A 21,659-nucleotide genomic window follows, 5' to 3' on the forward strand; every position below is an offset into this window, starting at 1 on the left:
CAGGGAAGGTTGCAAGGCTTCATCAATGATGACTTGGATGCCTCCAAGGCGCTTGGAGATTAGAGGCCTTTTCCCAATTGTCCGGACATCAGCAAGCCTCCCTATTTCTCTTGTGGCTCTGGGGGTGAGGGATGCAGAGGGAGAGCAGAACTAGGGGTAACATATGATGCTTATATTTGAATTTTCTATCAGCCCAGTGTAGGACCAGAGTTAATTTGATTTAAAGAAAATGAAGAAATTTATATTTCTTACACATTTGATTTCCGGGATGCTAGGACACAACAAAATTAATGCTACTCTGCTATCATATCAGCATTCTTGGGATCAGAAGCACCAAGCTTTGTTTTTCTAAGGTAACCAACATCTCCCACATTGGGCAGGCCTTGAATTCACAGGTTTTCTTGCTCCAGTGCATGTATGAGTTTGGGCTCTTCGGTCAACAGAAAAGTGATTCATACCAGCTTGGGGGGCACAGGGGGAGATGATTTATCAGAAATACACTGGCACACTATTCAGAACCTAGAAAGTTCTCTGTCTCTGGCTGCACATCCTTCTTTTATGCTACTCACTTGTGTCTTTTTTTTTTTTTGAGACAGAGTTTCACTCTTGTTGCCCAGGCTGGAGTGCAGTGGCACAATCTCAGCTCACCGTAACCTCCGCCTCCGGGGTTCAAGTGATTCTCCTGCCTCAGCCTCCTGAGTAGCTGGGATTACAGGCTTGTGGCACCATGCCCAGCTAATTTTGTATTTTGAGTAGAGACGGGGTTTCTCCATGTTGGTCAGGCTGGTCATGAACTCCCAACCTCAGGTGATCCGCCTGCCTCGGCCTCCCAAAGTGCTGGGATTACAGGCACGAGCCATCACGCCCGGCCCACTTGTGTCTTTATTCTTCTTTCCTGTTTCTAACAGGCCTTTTACTCTAACTCTTCATTCCACATCCTTGTTTTAAACCATCCTATTTTGATCCAATTCCAAAAATCTTCTGGATGAAGTCACTCCTGACCACCTATAGAATATAATACCTCACTCTTTCTGTCCCTCTACCATGGCACTTTCCTAGCTAACTTTCTGGCTTTATTTTTTTTCCATGGCACATCTCACCTGACATACCATAAATATGATTTGGATGTTGGTTCCCTCCAAATCTCATGTTGAAATGTGATTCCCAGTGTTGGAGGCTGGGCCTGGTGGTAGGTGATTGTATCATAGGAATGGACCCCTCATGAATGGTTTAGCACCATCCCCTTGGTGACAAATGAGTTCTCACTCAGTTAGTTCATGTGAGAGCTGGTTGTTTAAGAGTCTGGGACCTCCCTGCCCTTGCTCTCTTGCTCCTACTCTCAGCCATATGACATGCCTTCTCCCCATTCACCTGCTATGATTGGAAGCTTCCTGAGGCCCTCACCAGAATTAGATGCCCACACCATGCTTCCTCTACAACCTGCAGAACTGTGAGCCAATTAAACTTCTTTTCTTTATAAATTACCCAGTCTCAGATATTCCTTTATAGTAACATAGATGGACTAATACATACGACATATTTTACTAATTTTGTTTGATGTCTGATGCCTTCTATCAGAATATCAGCTTCATGCAGACAGGAATATTTTATTCATTGCTATATCTCCAGGGCCTAGAATAGCGTCAGACATAGCACTCAATAAATACTGGGTTGTTTCGTTTTGTTTTGTTTTTTTGAAACGGAGTTTTGTTCTTGTTGCCCAGGCTGGAGTGCAATGGCACAGTCTCTGCTCACTGCAACCTCCACCTCCTGAGTTCAAGTGATTATCCTGCCTCAGCCTCCCAAGTAGCTGGAATTACAGGTGCCCACCACCACACCTGGCTAATTTTTTTGTATTTTTAGTAGAGACAGATGGGGTTTCACTATGTTGGCCAGGCTGGTCTTGAACTCCTGACCTTAGGTGATCTGCCTGCCTCAGCCTCCCAAAGTACTGGGATTACAGACATGAGCCACCGCGCCCAGCCAATAAATATTGTTGAATAAATGAATGAATGAAACTTCTATAAAGGCAGGTGTGATGGTTAATACTGAGTGTCAACTTGCTTGGATTGAAGGATGCAAACTATGGATCCTGGGTGTGTCTGTGAGGGTGTTGCCAAACGAGATTAATATTTGAGTCAGTGGGCTGGGAGAAGCTGACCCATCTCCATCTGGGTGGGCCCCATCTAATCAGCTGCCAGCACAGCTAGAATAAAGCAGGCAGGAGAAGATGGAAGAGCAGACTTGCTGAGTCTTCCAGCCTTCATCTTTCTCCTGTGCTGGATGCCTCCTGCCCTCAAACATCAGACTCTATGTTCTTTGGCTTTTGGACTCTTGGGCTTACACCAGTGGTTTTCCAGGGGTTCTCAGATCTTCGGCCACAGACTGAAGGCTCCACTGTCAGCTTTTGAAGTTTTGAGACTTGGACTGGCTTCCTTGCTTCTCAGCCAAGCAGACAGCCTATTGTGGGACTTCAGCTTGTGATCCTGTGAGTTAATACTCCTTAATAAACTCCCCTTCATGTACGTCTACCCTATTAGTTCTGTCCCTTGAAAGAACCCTGACTAAAACAGTGAGTTAGTGCCTGTTCCCAGAACAGTGGAGTGCTGAACACATAAAATAATAGATGTGAGTCACAAGTGTAGCTTACCACACCTGGCTTCAATTTCCATTATCTCATTTTACATATATGGAACTGAGGCAAAGAGAATAATATCACCTAAAGCCATACAATAAGACTCTACCTTTCTAGACCAGCTTCCATGCTGCCTTCAACCACCAATGTACCTCAAAGGGCCGTTAATTAATAAGATTCAAAAATTAGCTACTGCAAATTTGTTACTAGCTCCCCCATGGCTGCATTCCTGGGGCACTTCTCTGATCCCTGTCACAGGCATGTATGCCTGGGAAAGCTGTTCTTCACAAAGGCTTGTTCAAATGTTGTTCACCTGTGCAGCTTTCTGTGGATGGTAGAATCAGAGAAAGTAGCAAATGATGAGTGCTTTTAGACCACATAGTCCAAGTCCTTCATTTAAAAAAAGAAGCACGAAAAGGTATTCCTGAAAACCAGGGCGAGAAAGCTGAGTATGCTCAAATCTGTGTGCAGACTTGAGAAAGACATAGTTTTAAAGTCCAGATAAAAGGATGAACATGTTCCATCTTTTCATGATTTCCATAATGAAATTTGAGAGAGCTGGAACGCTTTTAAAAATAACTTCTGTTATGCAATTGAAAATTCTCCTAACAGGGAAGAAAATGGTAAGGTAATTAAAGAAACCAGTGGCTGGTTGCACAAGAACTCGCTATGAACTGAAGAGTCTAAAGGAAATATGATATCTTTAGAAGTAGGCTTCTAGAAAATTTTACTTTCTAAGGTACAAATATCTGTAATGTTTTGATTTTGACCATACGTTCCTTTTGTAATTAGGAAAAATAATAGCAACAAAATAAATCTTAACATTAAGTAAAGAATATGCTTTTATTTTTTTTGAAAAAGGAAGGGTAGATTAAAAAAAAACTAATACCAGGAATCATCACAAACATGTAGGAGTAAGGCCAGAAAAGCTGACATTCAATTGATCTGGGAATAGGAAAACATCCCAGAGAGAGTGGAACAAAACAAAACTGAACTTTTAAAAAAGATGGAAAAAGAGATAGATTTACTGCTTAAGGCCAATAAGATAAAGATGATGGAAGACAAATGCCAAGCAAAGCTCTGACTTTTCCTGTCTTCTTCATCAAAGAGAACAATTTTTGGATGGAAATGGAAAAAGCAAACAATTGATAAAAAGAGAATGGTGTCCATAAGGGTGAAAATATTGGAAGAGGATATCTCCTTGGACTAGCTGAGATGAGATCTCCTGACCTCAACAATTATATCTCAGGGTTGGGGGAGAGGGGAAATATGGGAACTTACAAAAGGGATTGCTTAGGGAAACAGACTTTTGCAAACATCCACTACGTGCTGACATAGCGCTTTCTTATAATTTCTATAGCAATTCTCAAGTTATACTTGTGGAGAAAATAAAGTGTAGGCTGGGTGCTGGAACTTCACCACAAGGGAGATGTTATTATTATTATCCCCATTTTATAGGTGAGGAAACTGAAACTAGATAAGATTAGATAATATGACCAAGGACACATTGCTAACATAGGGTAAGTGGATATGTCAGGAGTTCCCAAGACCAATCTCAGGCTGGCTTCACTAGAAAAACTCAAGGATTCAGAAAAGCTATAATACTCATGGTTATAGTTTCTTATAGTGAACGGGTACAGATTAAAATCAGCAAAAGGCAAAGTACGTGGGATGAAGGGCAGTTATCCTCTCTCAACTGACACATGCACAGTGCTTAATTCTCCCAGCACTGAAGTGTGACAAAGGTGTATGAAGTGCTGCCAATTAGGGAATCTCACCTGAGCCTTGAGATCCAGAGTTTTTATTGGGGATCAGTCATGCAGACACAGTGCCTCCATGACTGACCTTAGGTACTCAGTCTCTAGTCCCCTAGAGATCAAACTGATAACAGCAGTAGCTCAGGGCCTTAGGTACACAAAAACGTTTTTATCAGGCAGGATACTCCATGGGCTCAGAGGTTGTCTCCCAGGAGCCAGTAAAGGGTCAGTCATTTCTTTGAAATGTGCAGAACTTGAGTACCCCAAGCTCACTGTCTGTATTAGTCAGGGTTCTCTAGAGGGACAGAACTAATAGGATAGATGTATATATAAAGGGGAGTTTATTAAGGGGAAGTGACTCACACAGTCACAAAGTAAACTCCCTCTATAGGCTCAAGCTGAGGAGCAAGGAAGCCAGTAGTGGCTCAGTTCGAGTCTCCAAATGTCAAAAGTAGGGAAGCTGACAGTGCAGCCTTCAGTCTGTGGCCAGTGGCCCAAGAGCCCCTGGCAACAACTGGTGTAAGTCCAAGAGTCCAAAAGCCAAAGAACGTAGAGTCTGATGTTTGAGGGCAGGAAATATCCAGCACAGGAGAATGATGAAGGCTGGAAGACTCAGAAAGTTGGCTCCTTCCACCTTCTTCTGCCTGCTGTTTCTAGCCGTGCTGGCAGCCGGTTGGATGGTGCCCACCCACAGTGTGGGTGGGTCTTCCTGAGGGTGGGTCTTCTCCCAGTCCACTGACTCAAATGTTAATCTTTTCTGGCCACACCCAGAAACACCCAGATACTCCCAGAAACCATACTTTGCATCCATCGATCCAATCAAGTTGACACTTAATATTAACCATCACATGGCCTTAACCCTTTACTGCACAGTAAAGAAGCTGGCACTGGAACCCCTGCCTCCTCCAAATCCTTCAAAGCCTGCTATACCCACTGCCAAAGATCTTAGAGCAAAAATGAAGAATTACCTCTGGAGTAATTTCAGAAGACACAAATTGGGTACATATTTCAATTTTCAAAAGGAATGGAAGCCAGATTCAGTGAACTACAAGCAATAAATGAGGGCAAAATTCTAACATAAGTTCCTTATAAGATAGTTGTATAGGCTGGGCCTGGTGGCTCGTGCCTGTAATACCAGCACTTTGGGAGGCTGAGCCTGGCAGATCACGAAGTCAGGAGTTCAAGACAAGCCTGGCCAGCATGGTGAAGCTCCGTCTCTACTAAAAATACAAAAATTAGCCAGGTGTGGTGGTTGGTGCCTGTAATCCCAATTACTCGGAAGGCTGAGGCAGGAGAATTGCTGGAACCAAGGAGGCAGAGGTTTCAGTGAGCCAAGATCGCACCATTGCACTCCAGCCTGGGGGATGAGAGTGAAACTCTGTCTCAAAAAAAAAAAAAAAATAATAATAATAATAATAATAATTGTATAGAAAGGAAGTTGTGGTCATAAAAAATCAGAATGGATTATTAATTCCACAAACATTTATCAAGAATCTACTATGTATAAAACGTTGGGGATTTAGCAGTACAGAGTTTGGAATTCTGCAAATGTGTTTTGAGCTTCTGTGCCAGCTGTAAAAGGAAAAGTTCCTACCCTCAGAACTCCTTTTAAACAAGTTATGTTATACTAACACAGCTCCTTCTTTGATAAGTTTACTAGACTGGTAAGTGAAGGAAATCAGCAGGTATGGTTTACCTGCACTTAAGCAAACTATTTGGTAAGGTTTATAATGATATTCTTAAGAACAAGATGATGAAATGTGGGCATTGTAGGGAAAATTACATGGAATATCCACTGGGAAAGGATGCTGTTTAATGGATTAATGTCACTCAAAAGAGATTTTTGGTGTTTTGTAACAGGGCAGCATCTGGGGCCCTGTTCTGACCAAAAATTTAAGTATCGTGGACTTGGATAAAGCTATAGAAAGTATGTTTACATCATTTACCATTGACAAGAAGCTAGGAAAAAAGAGTAAGCACATTTGAGAACAGAAAGACCTTCCAGAATGGTAAATTCTGAGCACTTAGGATATGTCAGCCATGGTGATAAGCACAATTCATTTAATCCACATGCAACTGAATTTTTACAGAGATGGACCATTCGGCCCTCACATGTGAATGCTAAAGAACAATTTTCAAAATCAGGTCATAGAAAATATAGGTTAGAATCAACCTAAATGAAAAGTCTTGAGGATTTCAGTCTAGAATGAGCCTTACATGAGTGCAATATAAGCTTTGTGTGAATATAAAATGGCCACCAAAACAGTGAATGTGATCTTGACAGCAATAACAGGTTCATCGTGTCTAGAATGAGGGCGTTGTTATCAGGTCCTGATGACATAACATGGCTGACTCTCTGCAACAGTTCATATTCCAGGTCTTTGTCTGTCTCAAAGACGCCTTGTCCTCTGCTTTTGTTAAAAAAGCAATCTTGGCTGGGCACGGTGGCTCACGCCTGTAATCCCAGCACTTTGGAAGGCTGAGGTGGGAGGATCACGAGGTCAGGAGTTCGAGACCAGCCTGGCCATCACAGTGAAACCCTGTCTCTACTAAAAGTACACAAAAATTAGCTGGGCGTGGTGGCGGGCACCTGTAATCACAGATACTCAGAAAGCTGAGGCAGGGGAATTGCTTGAACCCAGGGTGGAGGTTGTAGTAAGCCGAGATCGTGCCATTGCACTCCAGCCTGGGCAACAGGTTGAGACTCCATCTCAAAAAAAAAATTAATATTAGGGATTTCAACACAATATTAACACCTGATAATCATTTGCTGTGTCACTCCTCTAGGGGTATTTGCATTTTTGCCGAGGGATCCAGAAGACGGTGGCCCGGATTAGGTAGGGCAGACACTTGCGGACATGGAGACACTTTGATGCTTGCCAAACATGCTCAACCTACATTTTCTTGACAGTTTCTTCCATTAAGCTATACCAGTACCACTTTATGGCATTGTCAACCCATGTCCATTCAAATAAATTACTGTTCCTATCTCAGCTGACTCATTTGGCAGCAAAAACTAGTCCACCTGCCAGTGCATTCGCTGGCTCACACAACCCTCTCTATCAAAAAGTATACAGCACGTTTTCACATTAATAAGCAAAAAGAAACAGCATATCCTCTCTCCCTCAGCTTAGGAGTTTGGAGTAAGACAAATGTGAACATTTGAAAGGGCAAAGAGGTGGAAATGAGGGGACAGGATGCAGAAGCCTGGGAGGATGAAGATATTTTACAACATATAAAAATACGAGTACTAGAATTTTTTCCTTTTTAGTCCATAAAGAAATCCCTGTAATTACTCCTGAGCCCTCAGAACATTCATTCATGGGGCATAATTGATTCTCTACAACGTACAGAATGTTATACAGGGACATTCAGGGCATTTAATAAAGTCTCAAATTAAATGGATATATACAATTACAAATATTGAATTTTTATTAAATTGCATTAATATAAATATTTATAATATAACATATATTAAATATGTGTGATTATATATGTTGGATACATTACAAATACAATAGAACAGACTACTCTGGAATTGGTCAAATGTTGTCTTTAACGCTGCCAAAAATAACACAGTAGCTATGACTGTTTTTATGTTATTTAACATTCATTTGTATAACAAATGTTTATTATGCAATTGCTCAGTAATGGACACGTGAGATAACTTTCATATTGAGCACTGCTGCAAACAGAGGCATTCTTATAAACAGTTTGGAGAAGTGCTATCAGTATCTGTTCTTAAGTAGGCTCTGAGGATTTGGAATATTTAAAACCATTTTATATTCACATTTCGAAGATAACGAACAAATTGTCTTCCTTGATTAATCTACACTATCGTAGGTTGGGGAAATGTCCTTCTGTGACTTCAGTTTTCTTTAAACATTTAATAATATTCTTCACTTGAGGAAGGGTTTAAGGCCGGCTTCAGAGACAGACGTGATGGATGTCTCCCATTACCGGGTTGAATGAAAAGCCTCTTATTTAGCATTGTTTATGCCTAGAGGCAAACCAAGGAAGAAGGCTTTACCCTCTGTCATTTTTTATCTCAAAACTGAAAGCTTCAACCTTTCCTATTACTACTTAATTGAATTTAGAAAATCGTGATCTTCTTTTTAAATATTTTACAGGCTTTTAAATGTAAAATTGATGGAGGTGGGGGTGCTGGCTGGTTTGGATATGTTCCTTCTAATCTGTGATTTGGTAACTATTCCACAATTTAAAAAACATCTGAATGTTTTGGCCAAGTTAGAAAATAAAAATATGTTCTCATCCTTGGAGCCAAGGCATATCTGCCTAAGTGTCTTGATTTTTATGGTTAGCTTTAAGTAGAGAAAAATATTTTAAAAAGCAAATCTTGATTACCAACCCCAAAATTACTTTTTACTCTTCACATTGGATTGCAGATTATTACTCTATGAACTTCATTATTATGAAGAATAATAATGAAGAATATACTAATAATGAAGAATATAATGAAGAATAACTCAAGAATAAGTTTGACCTACACTCACATCTTATATCCAAAATACACGCTATTTTTTGACTTCTTTTCTATTTTACTCTTGTACTTTTCAACAGCACTAATTAACCATGAACGCCTGATCCTTTATCGCCCAGAAATAAAATTTACTTCTACTTTACAGAGTTTCTAAAGGGAAAGAAAACAATACTTTCTTAGTTCATTTAAGACCACACTCAAAACTCAGTGTTGCTGGGGTTTGATCTATTTCTTAATCTGTACCACAGGAACTTAAAGTTCATATCTGGTTTGTGGTTGGTCATGACATCTCAGTCAGTAGCTGAACTGATTTATTTTATCCTGTTCTGCTAAAGGGTATATCTCACCTAACAAATTTATCTTTGATAACCAAGAACTATTCCAGGGGGCACAACTCTCATTCTCTCTCTCTCTCTCTCTCTCTCTCTCTCTCTCCTTCCCCTCTCTCTCTCCCTCCCCCCTCTCTCCCCCTCTCTCTCTTTCCTCCTCCCACCTTAAATATATAATATATATATATGTTTATATATATAAGGAGAAAGAAAGAGGTGGTATGGTGCAAAAGCGATGCCCATTCAGTAAAAACTGTACTTCAAATATCCACACAATCATTCTGTTTTTCAATTTTAGTACAGTGTTCAATAAATTACATGAGATAGTCAACATTTTATTATGAAATAGGCTTTGTGTTAGATGGCTTTTGCCCAACTGTAAGCTAATGTAAGTGTTCTGAGCACATTTAAGGTAGGCTAGGCTAATCTATGGTGCTCAGTAAATTGGGTATATTAAATGCATTTTTGACTTATGATCTTTTCAATTTATGATGGATTTACTGGGACACAACCCCATCATAAGTCAAGGAGCATTTGTATGTAGTTTTTAGAATAATATTAATATCCTGCTGCTGATATTACATAATAAATATTCCATATTTTAGGAGAAAGCTGGGATACCTATAGAATCCACAAAGCTACCAGTCTATACAATTCATCAAACAGAGAAGGGCAAGCTCATATATAAAGTTTTAGTCTTGATCCATTTCAAAGTTTATAGCCAGTCTGTTGTATTAAGCACACATTCATGTCTAATATTTACATATTTCATGGGCATACATTTTATTTTCTTATTACAATGAAGGCACATGTAGTTCACACTCCAGCATATAACAGATAGGGATGCCAGGCAAGCATTTTTAGACATAGTGTCATTTTATTGAGAGATATCTTATTTTCTGATAAACAGCTTTGAAAGCAGCCATATAGCCTTTGCTTTTCTTCATCTCCCCCACCTTGCAGAGTTTGTCGGTACACCTTTATAACCTGCTGGAAGAGAATTATAATCTGCAGTGTGACTTTGCCAGCCATTAATCTTCCTCCCATTTTAGGGGTCTGAGAGAAGAAATCCCTCGAGCATGTTTTCCCCTGGCCTCTGAGTCATCCTGTTAGTTTCTTTAGTCCTAGATGAAAGAGCAGTCTTGTGCCCCAGAGTCGCTGGTCTCTGGGAGCAGGGCCAGCCACGCAACTGCAGATTTTTCTGTGGTTTCACATTTGTCACCAACCAGCAGAAAATCAACCCTATCAACTCCAGTTAAGGTGTCACTGTTGGCAGAAGATGTTTTCACAGCCAGGACACAGCTGTGAAAATAAGGAAATGACACATGCAATTGAAATCTTAAATATATTATCATTCAGGGTCTGGGGGAAGAATTCTGTTAAAAGCTTTCATAAAATAACATTTTCTGCCAGCAGCAGCATTTTATCATCAGTTGCAATAACTAACTCCTTAAATGCATGACTTCCCTTAGAAGTCATGAATAAGCCAATTCTGATTCCTGGGTACATAAATTGTCCAGGATGTCTCTTCCAAGTACCAAATTATACCTCTATATTCTGCCCAGAGAAGAGCCCTGAGAGAATCTTTTCGCTGTGTGTTATTCCCTGACATACTCCACCATGGTAGGGTAAAGGACACAACTCTGCGTCAATGTCGTGTGTAAATTACACCACTCAAAACTGTCTTCAACGTCTGTCATTCAGTCTCGTGATCAAAATTACTGGAAGGTGCACCAATGTGTCCACATTTCTTTTTTCGCTGAGAAATATAAATTAACACTCAGGAAACATTTTTATCTCAGGGTCACTGGTTACTGATTGGTCCATTCAACATTCATCAAACACCTCTTGAAAACAGAGCCTTTGTTTCAGGTTCCATGCTAAAGAAGTTCTGGGGCAAATATACTTCCTAGAGCTCACAAGAACAACAGTAGCTGGCCCAGGAAAGGGAAATTATCTATTCTGGGAATCCTAGTGGTATCACTGGAAAATCATATTGGCAATTTATTAGCATTATTTAAATGTTACATATTTATATAAACTAGTGCTTCACAAACTACTTGTGGAAAAGGACGAGTTTTAAAAAATGCCCAATCTATTGTACACTCATACTTTTATAAAACACAATGAAAATGAACTACTAAAAATATTAAATTAAAAAAAAAAGAAGCTGGGCAAAGTGGTGGCTCACATTTGCAATCCCAGCACTTTGGAAGGCAGAGGCAGGTGGATTGCTCAAGCCCAGGAGTTTGAGACCTGCCTGGGCAATATGACGAAACCCCATCTATACAAAAAATACAAAAACTAGCTGGGTTTGGTGGTGTGTGCCTGTGGTCCCAGTTACTTGGGAGGCTAACGCAGGAGAATCACCTGAGCCTGGGAAGTTGAGGCTGCGGTGAGCTATGATCATGTATGGACTGCAGTCCAGCCCGAGCGACAAAGGGACAAAGGAGACCCTGCCTTAAAAATAAATAAATACATAAAAATTAATTAATTAATTAAAATTTTAAAAGCCCATAATACAATGCCATATTTATTATTATTATTATAATGTGTTAAATTCCTATAAAAGTTCTCAAATATTTATTCTCAATTTCTGTATTTATCTCATGACAGACTGAGACATAGTTCACCCACTGGTGCAGGTTTATAGGTCAGGCTTTAAGTAACACGACCTGAACCATTGCCTTTTGTGCTTTATATATCCTTATATGCTTGGATGAATTGAAATCAAACTGAGATGCAAACTTTTTCAAGGAAATTTTGTCTCAGAAGAGGAAAAATACCTTGTTAGTTCGGTGGTGTATCTGCCAACATGGAACTCATCTTTTCCTTTCTGGGAATGAAATATTGTGGAATAAACACAGGTTTGGGAATCAGACCTAGGTTTGAATCCCGATCTGTTATTTATTGGCTCTTTAGCAAGTTACTTAACCACCCTGAGCTTTTTTTCCTAATCTGTAAAATAGGGTGTCCATAACAATTTCCTCTCAAGACTGTTATGAAGATTAAATGCAACAATGTATAAAGTGTATCTTGTATGAAGTGAATAGGCAATAAATGGAACTATCATTATAAATGGCAACTCACTAAACTGGGAGCTCCTTTTAAGGCATGTTGTGGAAAAAAAAAAAAACCCCACATCTTTTTCTTTGTATATGCCCCAATTTCTAGCTCAGTGCCCAACAATAAATGCTTATGAATGTAAAGAGAAAGGAAAAGGAAGGGAAGTTGTAAAAAAGAAGGAAGAGAGCAAAAAAGGAAGCAAGGGAAAATGGCAATGCCAGCAGAGAAAAATCGAAGGGATTTCTCACTTTAACGAGTTTCAGAAAGTGCTTCATTATATTAATAACTTGCAGAAATTGGAATGGGTGAGACATAAATTCCTTGGTTAGCTGCCAATGAGGGTTCAAAGTGAGGTCACTATCCTTCACTGGGCATTAGCCACCACACCACAGTCATTGAACTGTCCTTCAGTGGGTACTTACTGAGCAGTGTAGCCAGCACAGTGCTAGGCAGGCAAAGTGTGGAGTAGCATGGCTCTGGGACACACCTATTTAATTGGAGATGAAAAAAGATTACGTAGCTTGATAGCTCTTGAAAACTACAAATTGTTCATAGCTTTAAAAGGAGACATACTCAGCGTTTTTTTATGGACAAATATAAAGAAAGACCATCAGTGATCACTAATGTGTAACTTTAGCTGGGTATCATTACACAGGATGCCCTACCATAGCAGAGCTTGCTTTTGCAGACGGAAGTGGTGGCTCACGCCTATAATCCCAGCACTTTGGGAGGCCGAGGCAGGCAGATCACTTGAGGTCAGGAGTTTGAGACCAGCCTGGCCAACATGGCGAAACTCCACCTCTACTAAAAATATGAAAATTAGTCAGGCATGGGGGCACGTGGTTATAATCCCAGCTGCTTGGGATGCTGAGGCAGGAGAATCGCTTGAAGCCGAGAGGCAGATGTTGCAGTGAGATGAGATCGTGCCACTGTACTTCATCCTGGGTGACAGAGTGAGACTGCATCTCAAAAAAGAAAAAAAAAGAAGTGGTGGCATAGGCTGAGTGAGACTATTTATCTCTCTCCAGCATTGCTGATGGGCACTGCAGAGTACTCTTTCTTTTTGCAGAATACGTCAGTTATTTAGGTGTGTGTTCCCAGACCATGATCTTTTCTAAAAGGTTGTTACCTGGCTACAGATGTGATAGGAAATGATATTGGTCTTTGGCCGTTTGAGATTACAGCAATAAAACCTGTAACTGGGTATTAGTGTTCAATGATTCATTTTAAGACTACAACCTTTTCTTCACTTTCCTGTTGTGGGAAGAATTGCCATTGGAGAAAGTACATTTTGTTTTCGTCTAAAAAATCACATTTGGCCATTTTCAATATTCTGTAGAAGTCTGTAACACAAAGCTCTTTTTCTTGCACTTACAAAAAACTGCTTTTCTGTGATTTTTAAAAAGTACTTAGTTTGGTGCTTCTATCAGGAAAAGATTTTAATTTTTACTGAGAATAAAGTAAAATATCCACCTACCAGCAATAATGCAATGCTCTGTGCTGTACAAATACTTAATATGGTAATTACTTCTCTGGATAGAATTGAAAATGACCAATTCTCTGTGAAGTAATTCTCTTTTGTTTCTAGGAATGAGTAAAGGAAAATGTGTAGGCTTACCAGGACACTAAGGAATCAGTCTCCATTCCCACAAGAAATTCTAATTTCATCACGTTGGATTTAGGAAATTCCTTAGCATTCTTTAACTCTGATTTTTTTAAAAATTACTTCTTCAATTAGCTAAAGCTTTCTAAACTAAATCCAAGAGGATGTTAAGTCCTAGAAGCTGACAAACTCAAAAGTATGTAATAAAGGCCTTTTCCCCTTTGATGCATTAAACGTTTGTAAGCATCAGAATTCTATGTGTATAATTAGTAACGTACAAATGTAATGTCTCATCTTGAATATCTGCATAGTTCAGCCCATTATGAAAAGATAGCAGGCAGAGTCTGACATTAGAAGAATCAGACCGCCCAGGGGAAAACGAATGAAATACATTTTACAGTCCTTTGATTTCCTCCTAACTCAGAGGGGTTTTGATTCCTGGTGTAAAATGATAAGATGTATTATCATTCCTCTTGCAATAAAAAAAATGCTCATTTTTCAAGTAGTAATACTCTAATTAAGAATTCAGGAAGAAATTACTGGGACACGATGGGATGTAGAGCTTTAAGAGTTTTCAAAAAATTATCAATATAAACCACTGGTTATTTAGGGCCCATGACAGAGTTTTAGCAAGATATAAAAGAGAAAATTATTTGTATAGTTATCTTCCGTTGTCAGTGATAAACGAAGATGGAGACTATGACCTATACTGACATATATACACAGCATTTGTAGTGGGAATTGTTTATAAAAACCATGGCACAGAACGTGGCTCTGTATCGAAACTGCGATGGCCCCCAGATATGTCCCTTAAATAACATAAGGAAGCAGTGTCCTGTGTTTAACACCATCTCTCGATTTTTTTAGCACAGCTTTTCTTTGTTTGCTTTTTCCTTTCCTTTTTTTTCTTTTTTGCTTTTATTATCTTTTAAATTTACACACAATAATTTTACCTGTTTAGGGGCTACCGCGTAATAATTCAATAAGTTTTTGAATAAAATATACAATAAATTATTGTTAATTATAGTCTCAATCTTTAATGGTATCTGGAGACACCCAGATCCTACCCTCTGGATATACCTACAGTGACCCTTTTGTGACTTTTGACCCTAAATTAGCTTTCAAAAAGGAGACAAATTCAAGATGATTTTACATTGTTCATCAAGAGATTCAAACCCTTTCTCTCTTTTTCTTCATCGTGTTTTACCTCTCTGAGACCTAGATGTGGTGGTTTCATTGCCTCAATAAGCTGAAATACCCTAAAAGGTATATATATATATATATATATGTGTGTGTGTGTGTGTGTGTGTGTGTGTGTGTGTGTGTGTGTGTATATATATATTTTTTGAGATGAGGTTTCATTCTTGTTGCCCAGGCTGGAGCGCAGTGGCGTGGTCTTGGCTCACTGCAACTTCTGCCTCCCAGGGTCAAGCAATTCTCCTGCCTCAGCCTCCCGAGTAGCTGGGATTACAGGCACACGCCACCACGCCCGGCTAATTTTTTGTATTTTTAGTAGAGACAGGGTTTCACCATCTTGGCCAGGCTGTTCTCAAACTCCTGACCTCAGGTGACCCACCTGCCTCAGCTTCTCAAAGTGCTGGGATTACAGGCATGAGCCACCGCGCCTGGCCAAAAGGTATATGTATATTTTCATACATCTTATTCCTTTATAATCTCTATAGGCAAGGCCCTGAGAGAATGGTGAAGTTGCAAGCTTTTGCGCTTCTCTCTAAGGCTGACTGTCTCACATCTTTTCAATTTCAGGTGCTACTGTCCTTTTACATCCCCTCACCCCCATCACACTTTTCTTTGGATCCTCATTTATACTAACATTCAATTAACTGACAACAACCTAAACTTAACCTGGGTTGGGGTTCTCAACCCAGGGTGCACATCAGAATCACATGAGGAGTAAAGATTCACATGGTCTGGTCCTATGCCAGACAAGGAACCTGAGTCACTGGGAGTGAGAACCAGGAATTTTGATTTTTAAAAAGCTCATGAGCATTTCTGATGAAGAATTATTATACTTATCTTCCATTAGATTCTGCATTTTAATAGGTCCAAAACCTGCAACTAAACCCACTATGATCAAATGAAGAATGTTAAGTAGCTATGGGAGAGAACTGCAGAAAGCTGAGAATTCCCCAGACATAATGGGTGGAGGAGCTTTGGCTCCAAATTCCTTACTTGTAACAACTACATTTTTTGAGCAATAAAAATATTTTATAAAGTTTTTTTCCTTTCTTTTCTTTTCTTTTTTTGAGATGGAGTCTTGCTCTGTCACCCAGGCTGGAGTGCAGTGGCGCAATCTGCCTCCCAGGTTCAAGCAATTCTCCTACCTCAGCCTCCCAAGTAGCTAGGATTACAGGCACACGCTACCACACCTGGCTAATTTTTATATTTTTAGTAGAGACGGGGTTTTACCACGATGACCAGGCTGGTCTTGAGCTCCTGATGTCATGATCTGCCTGCCTCAGCCTCCCAAAGTGCTGGGATTACAGGTATGAGCCACCATGCCTGGCCAAAATTCTTTTCTTCCTTACTAAAAACTGTATGTTCTTTATAGGAAGTCTGAAAAAATACAAAAAAAGGAAATAAAAACCATATAAGATATAGAACTCAACATTCTCGCTTATTTCCTTCAATTCACTAGGCAGTTCTTTGTATTTTTTATTTTGGTGTTTCTAAAAAATTGGCTATATCTTTTTGTATTATTTTCTGCCAGCTAAACTAATTTTGTTCTTTGAAAGTAGGACCTGTATCTTTCTATCTCTTGAAAACACACACACACACACACACACACACACACACACACACACACACACACAGTGCCTAACATAGTGCCTCCAACGTTTTCTGTGCTCAATAAGTATATGGAGATGGAATGAATTTGGTGACCCAGTTTTGGACTCCTTTTTTGGGCATGCCTGTAAACACAGTAAAAAGTAATATAATGACTTCCATTCCTTGCTTTCTCAATCAGCTTCAAAAGATAATATCTTAGGATAATTATGGAAAAAATAGAGATATCAAATACAATTTGAGTAGCTCTTTGCTGTTTCAAAATAACTAAATGGCAATTTTTAAATAAAAAAGATCAGTCTTCTAAGAAATAAGACTTCTGCTTTTATATTAATTTCCTTCAAAAAGGATCACTTTAAATGCCATTTAGCAGCTGCAACAGTCAAGTCAGGATTAGATTTGATTGCATATATTAGTAAACCTAAACAATAGTGACTTAAACAAGAAAACGTCCAGAAATAGGTAGTCCAGTGGTGGCATGGTGATTCCATGGTCAATCGGAGACTCAAGCTCCTTATTTCTTCCTACTTTACTTTATTTCACTCGTGGCTTCTATTCTTAAAGTTATGTACAAATATGGCAGCAGGAGTGCTACCCTATACCTCCATATTGTTCATACAGGAAATAGGAGGAAAGACAGAAAGAGAGAAGGACGAGAGAGAGAGCATCTTGGCTGAGTTAGTGCCCTGTAGGGAGCAATATCCCCGAACCCACATCCATCAATTTCTGTTTACATCTCAATTGAGCTGTAGTTTCAAGGGAAGATAGAAAAATGTGGTCAGTGCTACCAAGAATATAATCAAGATAAAAGAGGAACAGCAGGTACTGTACAGGCAAGTAGCAGTCTCTTCTTCCACAGCAAGTTATTTTATTTAACAGTTAAAATGCTTTGGCTGCAAATAACAGAATACCTAAGAATAAATGGCTTACACAGTACCTTTTATCCTACAAACGAAGGGTGGTTCAGGGTTAGTGCAGCAGCTCAGCAAATGTTATCAAGGTTCAGGTACCAACCATCTTTCTGTTATGCCAGTCATAAGATACCAACAATATATTTCTTTATGCTCAAAAGAAAGACCATAATGGCTGTAGGATGCCCTCACATTACAGCATCCAAACATGCGAAGGCACAAGTTCTCATCTGTGTTCCTTCCAGGAAGAAACCTTCCCTGAATTTCTTCCACCAGACCCACTGAGCCTCACATGCACACACTTAAACCAATCATTAGCAAAAGTAATGCATTACAACAATTGGTTTAGACTGACTCATCAATAATTCCCTCCTGGGGTTCAGTATGTGGGAAGGTAAATACTTGAACAAAACCAGGGCTCAGTTATTAAGGAAGAAAAGAGGTAGGCAGGAAAGTGGGGAGCAGTGGCTATTGGATCCATAAAAGTTCCTGTTTGCCACACAGACTCTGTTTTACAAAACGCAGTGATTTACAACTGTTCTCCTGAGTTGTACATATTTAGGAAATTTCATGATACCTCACTCATTACTTAAATAGTATTTTCTTTCAAAAGGGCAAGACACAAGCCTGACAGCAGACAATGAATGAATCATTAAACATTAATTTACAGGTGCAGATTTCTATTTCTACAGTTGTAGAAAAATAAAAGGGGCTACCTTTTGATGAATAGCATTAGTACTCATTAAGTGTTACACTTTTAGCATTACAATGGCATTGGGGGAAAAGGACAAAAAAGGACCCATTATTTTAAAATTAAAATAACAATCAAATAATTTGCATTCTCCCACAGAGATGATCATACATTTTTATTGGATGTTCTCTTTAAACCCCTAAGGACTTTCACTGGTCAATGTAAAATTAGTCTTTTCTTTTTTCCATAATAACCTTGTTTGTGAGCCTTGTTGTATGTACTCCCCACTCTTACCCCAAATAAAGCAGCCCAGACTCTGTATGTTGAAGGTTTGAATTTCCTTAGCTACAGGAAGAATTATTTGGCATAAGTTCTCAAACCTAGGCCCATAGAGGTTTAAAACCTAAGGTCTCAACACCTAAGCCCCAGGGTGTTTCTGGGAGTTGAGGCAGAGACAAGCGAACATGGGAGAGTTAAATTCCCGGGGACTGAGTAGGGGAGTGAAACATGGTGGCAAGTTCTACAGTGTGTGAGGTGCATTCCCACCCAGCTCTTTGGAGCTGACTAGTTGTCTGATATGCCTGTATGGAGATCGTACCCCCAGTACTGTGGCCTGGAGAGCAGCCTCTGGCCCATGGGAGTTTCTGTGGCAGGATTTTTGAAGCCCGCCCAAAGCACTGGTGCCCAGCAACAGGGCATATAGTTGAAGAAGCCATCAGGAAAGATGGCAATTATTGTGGAATCCGGGCTGTCCTTATTTTCTTAAAGTCAAGTAAATTCTTGGATGCTTAGGGTCCAATGGAGACTGGGAAGGAGTTTCAAAGTGACAAAAACTACCAGCATCTATCCAATATTCATTCTTTCTAAATAACAAAACTGCTAAGTTATCAGAGGCAGCTGTACCTGCCTTAAACACTGCATTACCTACCTTTCTCGCACCTGTGGTCAATGAAAAGAAGACGTCATCAACAGGGGCTTTAGAAAAAGGCCATATGCTCTTTGGGCTTTCCCTTCTTCCTGCTGGAAATGAGGAAATCATATCTGGAAGTCCAACAGCTATCTATTAATCCTGAGGATGAGAACCACTCACTCAAAATTACAGAGCAGGAATATAGGAAGGGCTCCAGTTCCTAGCTCAGGGCTCCCTCCATCGAGAATTTTACATGAGATATTAACCCTTACCTTTTTTCGCATTGTCGATCCGTCTCTGTTACTGACAGAAGCACTAACCTCCCGTAAAGGGCATGGTGTGCTTTGGTCAAGGAATAGGCCAAGGCAGCTATTCAGGCCTGCATGACTCGGCGGGATTGGTGCGCAGGTGCACACCTCCACTTGTTACATAACCTGTTTGTGTAAGCCCACATTTGACTTGGAGCCACGATTGTTTCAAAAGGTATAACTGCCCTGCTTGTGCTGTACAGGCGCTCCTGGGTATGGCTCGGCTCAGCTCGGCATGACATTTGGCATAGTCGTGGATCTAACACCTCCTAACCAGTTCATATAATTCTCACACCTTGCAAGTACTATTATGACTGATTTTTTTTATTATTATGGTTAACATGATGAAGGACTGATTAATCTGGAGTCAGAATTCAAGCACAATTTTACCTGGCTCTAAAGCACACGCTTTTAATTATCAAGCTATCTGGTAAGTCAAGCTGGAATGACATTTATGCAAAAGGGAGAAGGGGTATAGATACCAGAGCAAAAACCAGATAACCAGAAACCAATGGAAAGAATTCTTAGAGGAATGTGTGTATGTGTGTATTTGTGTGTGCTCATAGTAACAAAGCCCCCAAATACAATCATGCTGATGAGGCAGCTCCATCTGTTTCTGAGCCCTGATCATTGCACTTGAGATATTTCTGAGCTTGAAACCTCAAGTCAAAATTAAAAATATGCCTAGCAGTAAGTCCACTAATTGAATTAATTTAGATGCCAATCCTGATAAGTCAAATCCCAAAGAAAAAATTTTGATCTGAATTAACTAGTTTAATTGTCTGCGAAGTCCAAATTGACCAAACAATTGCAAGTTAATCCCTTCATTTAATGGTTTGTACAGCCTCCCACTCTGATTGGAAATGGGATATTGGTACTCTTGGAATTCTCTGCCTCTGTAACAGGTGTGACTCCTTTCACCAGGCTCAGGTATAAATGTCAGGGGACATTTGGCAATGTATGGAGACATTTTAATAGTCACAGCTGGGCGATATTACTGGCATCTAGTGAGTAGAAGCCAGGGATGCTGCTAAACACCCTGCAATGCATAGGACAGCCCCCTGAACAGAATTACCCAGGCTAAAACACTGGTACTGTTACTGCTGAGAAACTGTGCACTAGTCAAACAGTACTCAGTGAAGGGAGAATTAGGAACTTTAACCTGCTAATAACAGCCCAATCCGTTATTTCAGGCTTCAAACTAATATTTAAACCTGGCCTGTTGATTCATCAAATTAAGCAGGTAATTGATCATGCTCCATTTCACTTTTCCACTGTAGATGCAGCCAAAAAATGTAGCTGATAGGTTTCTAAAATCCTTCATCCTTTCTCTTTCAAGTCTTTCTGTTTACTGGAAGATCATTAAGTTGCTTTGCTTTTGAAGTCCATTTATTACTTCTAGATCTAGTGCAGTCTATTTAGTCTTTCTTAATGCTGTCTAGTAAAACATTAATGAGAAGCTCACGCATAGTCAGAATTGTCTGATTACCTCATTCATTTTTAATGAGTTTGCTGCTTATACTTCAGGATGACATAACAGAAATTGGATAATGTAATTCCTTCTGGGTGGAGTGCCCCTAAATTTGGCTCTGAATTATTAATCATGTAGGCTGAGGACACTAAAAAGTCTTTTGCCCATAAATTTATCTAAATCTCTGACTACATAATTTCTATCAATATATTATCTTCCCAGAAATTTCTTTTAATCAATGTTTGTGGCTGAAAACATCCGATTTTCTCCTGAGTGCAGTCCTCAGAATTTAAAACCTGAGAAATTTAGCTTCATCATAGGATTCAAACTTGAAGAAAGGTGAGTCATTATTTTAAATGTTAATTTGCAGCTTCTAGAATCAAGGCAATGTCTTTAATTCTAGGTACATATATTTATGTATCTAAATCATCTGAGGTTATTATACATGTTAAAATTCTCATCTTATGGATTTTTGGCACAAATTTTCATTAATATTCTACTAGTTTTGCAGCTATTTAGTAATATATTAATAAGTCCCATGGTAGCAATGATTACAGAATTACTCAGTTTCTTTTATAGGTGGAAACACCTCAGTACAATAAAAAGGTTAAATTAGTTGTCCTAGTCAAAAACACTAGACCTTTTGCATTCCATCTCTTTTCTAGGAATAAA

The sequence above is a fragment of the Hylobates moloch genome, unplaced genomic scaffold (genome assembly GCF_009828535.3).
Source record: "Hylobates moloch isolate HMO894 unplaced genomic scaffold, HMol_V3 SCAFFOLD_3, whole genome shotgun sequence".
NCBI classification, from domain to species: domain Eukaryota; kingdom Metazoa; phylum Chordata; class Mammalia; order Primates; family Hylobatidae; genus Hylobates; species Hylobates moloch.